This window comes from Salminus brasiliensis, chromosome 5, assembly GCF_030463535.1.
Source record: "Salminus brasiliensis chromosome 5, fSalBra1.hap2, whole genome shotgun sequence".
Taxonomy (NCBI): domain Eukaryota; kingdom Metazoa; phylum Chordata; class Actinopteri; order Characiformes; family Bryconidae; genus Salminus; species Salminus brasiliensis.
Window position 1 is genome coordinate 19,883,111 of NC_132882.1, and position 6,870 is coordinate 19,889,980.

Consider the following 6,870-nt stretch of genomic DNA (forward strand, 5'->3'; position numbering starts at 1 on the left):
CTGGGTCTATATGTTAAGAACACAAGAGGAAGGAGAGTGAGACAGGAGGGAGTCCATTAAGTGTCCATCCAAACACGGGGGCACAGGAAAAGAGTCCCCCTCTGTTTGAGAGTGAGAGAAAGAGGCTTCATTTACAAGCGGCAGCTGTGCCACTCCTCTTCAAGCACTCTCTCTCGATCTCTCTCTCTCTCTCTTTCTGTCTTTCTTTCCTTCCTTCTTTCTGACACAGACCCAGGGAACACAAGTGTGACCTATGTGTGTATGTCCTTGTCTACAATCATTAACACATTCTTTTATTGAGAACTCTGCAGATTTTATAAAGTGAGTATGTACAAGCCTGAAGCTGAATACTGAGGAAAAGAGAACTGGGCTGGGAGTAAACACACACACAGACACACACACTCACAATAGAGCACTGATGTAATCACATCAGCAGTGGAGCGGCCACAAGCAGTTCAGTGGACAGCATGCGCCACACACAGAAAAGAAGGGGAAACCAGGGAAGTGTCCTGAAAACACCCCTGGCTAAAGATTGCCACTGACTGGGGAGAAAAAGTGTTAGTGCGTAGTTTCACCACAAACTTTCAGAAGTTGAAGCTTCTTTGAAAAATGATACAGTTTATCCTGTGCCTGGGCTTCGCAGTTCATTTTCAGTATATGGAACTGAAATGGATCTGTACGGAGAATGGTTTCTGCATGTTCTCAGATACTTTGAAGAAATAGTTATGAATATAAAACTCAACACTTTATTAGACTTGTAACAGCTGAACTAAACCTTTCCTCAGTTCAGTTGCACCTAATATGCAAACATACCTAACATATTTGTAAATTATGAAAGAGCTCAAACCTTGGACATAAGTGCTGAAGCTCTCAGTTCTGGGGTTTAACACGGTCTAGCTCAAGAAGCCTGCCTATTGTCTCTGAGGCTAAGGGGCAGCTTTTCATACTGACCAGGGTCACCCATGGCCCCGTAATGAAAACACAATGGCAGGAATGCCAGAATGTTTCTACATGGGCTCTCTCCCTATTTGAGTCCACAGCAGAGTCTAATTCAGTGTGAAGGAACATAGTCACAGGTTTTAAAAATGCAGCAGAGTTGTTAGGTTGCAGAACACTTGTCCTCAAGTCTATTCATTCATTACAGATTTGGGATATTTTACTACAGTAAATTCTTTTTTGGTTATTGATTTTTTTAAACACATTTTAATACATCTTTAATAGTAAGGTCTGCAATTGAATGAAATGACATTTCTGATAGCAAAAATGAGGGGTAATAAAACCGGTAATTTAATATCCTAGTCCTACAATAGCAGCGCTTGCTAAATGAAACACACAATCGACTGGTTTTCAAAAAAGATCAAATGGAAACCATTAAACACTGATGAACGCTGATGAAATAGTTCACACTCAGCCTGAAGACACACCCAAGAGTCTTTCCCGCTCTCTCTCCCTCACACACACACATTTACACATAACTTCAATAGAACAGAGAAAGTGTCTTGATGTGCTTGAGGCCCCACATAGGGGTGTTTTAGAGCTGGGCTGGCAGTTCTATGTGCAGGCCCCCGCCCTCATCTCCTCCAGCTTAAGATCCTCCCCTTCTAGCCTCACTTATTACCATGATAAAGGGACGAGTGAGAGGGCAAAGAAAAATAGAGGGAAACGGACAAATGACCCCCCCCTCCTCAACCTCTTGACATAATTCCTACAAATCCTGATTTTTTTCTTATTTCAGTTTAACAATATTTAAAAAAAAATAAATGATTACAGTGAAAAATAAGAATAGCAGTTTTTAGAGAGATTTCATTTTCTGATAAAATAAGGCCTTCCTGTGCACGTAAGAACTTAAGACCACTTGTAGCAGACACTGTCAAGCTGAACTTACATGTAAATAGTGGGTTCCGGAGCTTAGAAAAACTGCTTTTTATTTAACATTAGATGGATGAAGGAGTGTCAGCAGGACACACACACACACACACAGGCTCAGCAGGTTAAGATAATCCCGGGTGAAAAGGTCGAGTATCAGTTCTGCTTCATCACTCTTTCTCTCTGACATACAGCTAATACTAAGACACACTCTCTTAGTGATGTAAACACGGTCAAACATGCACATAAAAGGACGCTGGCGGACACAGCAAAATCCTCAAGCTTCAAACAAGCACATGCAACAGTCAACTGGTTTGTGCCACATAAATCTAAATTTCATTACATCTCGGGCCTCTGCAGTGAAACCTGGAATACAGGTCATCATTCATATTGGGGCAGCAGTGTCTGCTCTTTCAACAATGTGCATTTTCCTGCATATAGCACACAAGCAAACATCAGTAGGTCAGTCTCAGAGATGATGATGGGCACCCACCCAGATTTACACTAAAGCACAGCAACAGCCAAGTTCTTCATACAGGCAGCTGAGTGAAGTATGCTTAAACCCTGCAGAAAATAACCTCTCCAGCTTAGTCTCATCAACCACCTGACAAATTACACTGCTGTGTAGTGGGTACTACCCCTGCTATCCACGTGGCAGCCCGGGGTTCAGTTCACCACCCAAGCAAACATAAGGCTCTACACTGTTGTCCATGTTCAGTAGTCATTAACAAATCCACACCAGTGTCCCAAAGAGTAATTTCTCATTTATTGGACAAATGTTTTTTTCTACATTATGGTGGGAATTCATAAACTGTGCAGGCCTACTAATTCCTCTATGGCTGCTAAGCTCGTCAATTCTATCCTTTTTCTTAGTACAGTGGGGGTTTGGCCAGTGTCTCTTACAGTTTTATTATGGTTTATCAGCTAAATATAAGGAAGCATTTTGACAAACAGCAAAAGGAAACTCTAAAGGTGCCTAATTACTGTAGATGCTAAAAATAATCACAAACACCTCTGAATCTGTATGCCCCAAACATTATGATGACTATAAAAAGTGCTATGATTTCTACATGCTAAAGCTATAAGGTATAAAAAAATAATCGAACCTGTTCTTTACATTTTGTTCATCTTTCATGGTGAATTAGTTTGGTTAAATTGGACTCTGGTTCCACAAGACCTTTGTGAGGAGGTGGTTTCAGTTCGGTCCCAAACAAACTCTGAAACACTTTATTTGTAGTAAGAACGTGATCTCACCTCGATTCGACCTATCAGGTGTAAGTGTAAGTTTGAGCTAAACTGCTTCCAAAGTCAGGTGTGAACCTGGTATACAGCCCAGATGATTACTACATCTATGAACAAAAGCCATCTCTGCCATTGCTCCATGATAACTGCATAGAAATATACATCAATCTACAGAACTACAGCACACATCAATTCAGGACTAGCCTTAATATGTTTACAACACAGCAGCATTGACACCCCAAGCCCCTCCCCCCAGACTGTGCTGAGCATTAAAAGCAGAATTATAGGACCACACCTCATGTGCTAGACACCAACGTTAATCAGTCTATGGACTCAGACATGTCCACGTCCACGTTTTCATGGCTACACTTTGATTTGTCTTTTTCTCCTCATGCTTTTTCTCCTTTTCATGAAATCCCCTTCCTGCAGAGACCCTTACACAAATCCACATTATTCCTCACTTAATGGATTAGGAATACCTCCTGCCTACACAATGAGCTAGAAGGCTTGCAGCAGAGGTGGAGCAAAATGGAGGACTTTTGAGGTAGATCAATGTTTGTTTACCTATGGAAATACTGTATGTAGCAGGTGCATCACCATCAGCGTTTAGGAACACTGGGCCTGGAAAAACCATTTGGACTAATGTCAGATTTCCACTACAAGAAACGCTCCAGCAGCTATTAAATGTGCAAAGTCTTCGAATTCCCATTTTCTCAGGCAGACACAATCGATGAAGTGCTCAGACTCTCTGAATTCACTGCCATCAACCTTTTCACTTTGACCAGATGAGGGGGGGATCCATTTGATGGTAAAAAGAAACATACTAGCATGCAGGGCAAGTTGCCTGAAGGCATGAGCTTATAATAGTATGGGACCCAGAGCACTGTGTTTGATTTGTGTTCAATTTGGATGCATGTTGTTCAAGTCAAAGAGTGTTTGGACTGTATGCTTTGCCAATATATCAGCAAAAACAGGCACCCTCGAACAGGCCACAACCAAGTTCTTTACCAAGTCTCAGAACCTCCTCCAACAGCCTCCTACACAAGCTCCAACAAAGCCAGCTTTGCGAAATGTTCAAAGGAGCCAATTCACCCAAAGGCACTAAATAAACTGGTAGAGGTTATTTCACATCATTGACTGCTTTAAATGATTTGGTTAAATGTATGGGATCGTTGGATTACAGAGCTTTTTGGATTACTGGACAGACAAAAGGGAATTAAGGTCATGATAAATTATCAACAAAGCTTGTTTCAAATCCTGTGAGAGTGTCCAAACCCTCTCCTCATTGTAATGCCCACCACACTGGTATGATATACAGTAGGCTGTCTATTCCTTTCCACAAAGGCCTTTTAGATTAATTCTACAGGTTTGCTTTGTATTGATCCAGATTCATAGCTCTGCCCCATTCATTAACTATAGCCGTCATCCCACCTCAAATAAATAAATAACTAAATAAAAAAACAACTAATAGCCAAAACTAAAATCTGACCAGCCCTGTTGTACCAACAAACTACCACAGTGGGCGTCTTTGCAGGTGTCTTGTAAGCAGAGCTGACTCAGCGGCCAAACCCAGCCGACACATTCCACCAGATACACAACCATTTTGTCTCATGGCTGTTAAATGACAAAGCTGCTCAATCCCATCCTCAAAATACCCCACGCCCCCACCTCACCACTGAGGTTTTGCGACACCTTCCTACACACTGTCAGCTGAGCGATGACGTTGCTGAATGGAGAACAGCAAGAATGCAGGCCAGCCAGATACAGAGACTGCATTCCAAACACAGCCCACCGGAATGAGACAGGGAGGCATGATCAAGGTTTCATTTAAAAGGGAACTCCTATCTAGCCTGCCTCAATACACATGAAGAGAGCATAGACACACTCACACACACACACACACACACAAATACGATACAATCGTTCTGACTGTAAACACAGTAACAAGTGAAAAGTTAGGATGACTGTCCCGCAAAATGACTGCCTCTAGCTGACAGAATCTAAACAAAACGTGGCCTATTTGTCAACTGTGTTACTGTGCACCCTCTGCTGGTGGTGCATGGCAATAGACAGTTAAGCAAAACTAATAGGAAACAGAGAAAGAAGTAAACAAGCACATAGAAACAGTGTGGAATGAGCAGCCCTCAGAAGCTGGAGAAGCTGTCAGGCCTTTTTCCTAATGTCTTTACTGTTTCCTTCAGTGAACAGACAAGAATGGACTTGACTTGGACAAGCCCACTATCACAATTACATCACATCCTAACAGTGAATGAGGTAAGAGTGACTGAGCCCTACCCTGAACTAATGGAAATTTAGCAGCAGAGAGAGAGAAAGAGAGAGCGACAGACAGAGAGAGCAGACGGGACAGTCTGGGATAGCAGAGACAAACAGATGTTGCCATGGTGAAGTCAACAGCATGAAAACATGAGGTGGCATGGTCAGAATGTTCAGAACACCATCATTTCTTCCACATGAGCCAGTGAACACACACACACACACACACACACACACACACACACACACACAACAGCTCTCTTCCTCTTACTATCAAGCTCTGAATGAACTATATGCCATGTTGCAGTGGTCTACAACCTTGGTCATGGACAGTTACTCACAGATTTTGGACCCAACCCTAGTAATCAGCCTTTCTGATCTAGCTAATTACTGCCATCAGATGTCCTTCACTGGCTGAATGGGGAGTTGACCTACAGGAAGGTTTGGAGACCACTATCATATTGTGGAGGAGAACAATGCCATATTAAGACATACATATTGTGAATTAAGTATCACTGATGACAGGTGTATCTTGTTTGGTTATTTGGATTGTAATGTTTCATATGTACTTCAGTTAATGTTAGAGTTCAATTAAAGCTTTTCTCACAGTACTAAAGGTATAATGTGTCAGTTTGGTTCCATGAAGAACCATGTTTGTGATAGAGATTTCAGTGTGAAGCACATTTTAAGATGATAAAATACCTTTACATCGGGGGGGGGGGGGTTACCTAAAACAGCAACTATGAAGAGGACATATTACATTTCACAATATTAAAGTTGTATCATAAATGTATGTCTATTTTAGTTTAACTGAAAAAAAAAAATCTAAAAAGTTCTATCATAAACTGTTGTGCAACACTTTGCTACGGTTTTCAGCTTGAATGAAATGTTTCGTCAAAATGGAGCAAAACGATGTGCAACAGGATCTGAGGTGTTTTCTCTTGTTCAATGGGTGTGTCAGAAGTGTTACTTAGTCAGCAGTGAGAGGCAGAGCACCCAATGGGTTCTAATCAATACCCTACAAATGCAATAGCTACCCCTGTTAACATGAACCACATAGGTTTGGCATTTGTGTATGTATTCCTCAGGCTTCTCTTTCAGACATGTACCTGCTTAGCCACCTAAATCACACAGACACGATGACCACTGACCAATGAGAGTCCTGGCTAGAGTAATTGGGGGGGAAAGCATACTCTTTAAAGGCAGGAGCCAAGTAGGCTTAAGGGAGTAGTTTGTTATATGCTGTGGGTTTAGGCTCTTATGCTGGGACCCTTTTAGTCTGTGTGTTTTTTCTTGCCCATTCTGTAATGTTGTTTTACATCTTTTTTAGGTATTTTACCAATAAGTCAGGTTTTTTTTTATGTCCTCTTGTGTTGGAGTGTGTTGCTGATAATGTACCCAAACTAAAGCACACTCCAACACAAGAGGAAATCACTTAAAAACCTAAATTATTGGTAAAATACCTAAAATAAAAAGATTATTAAGTAT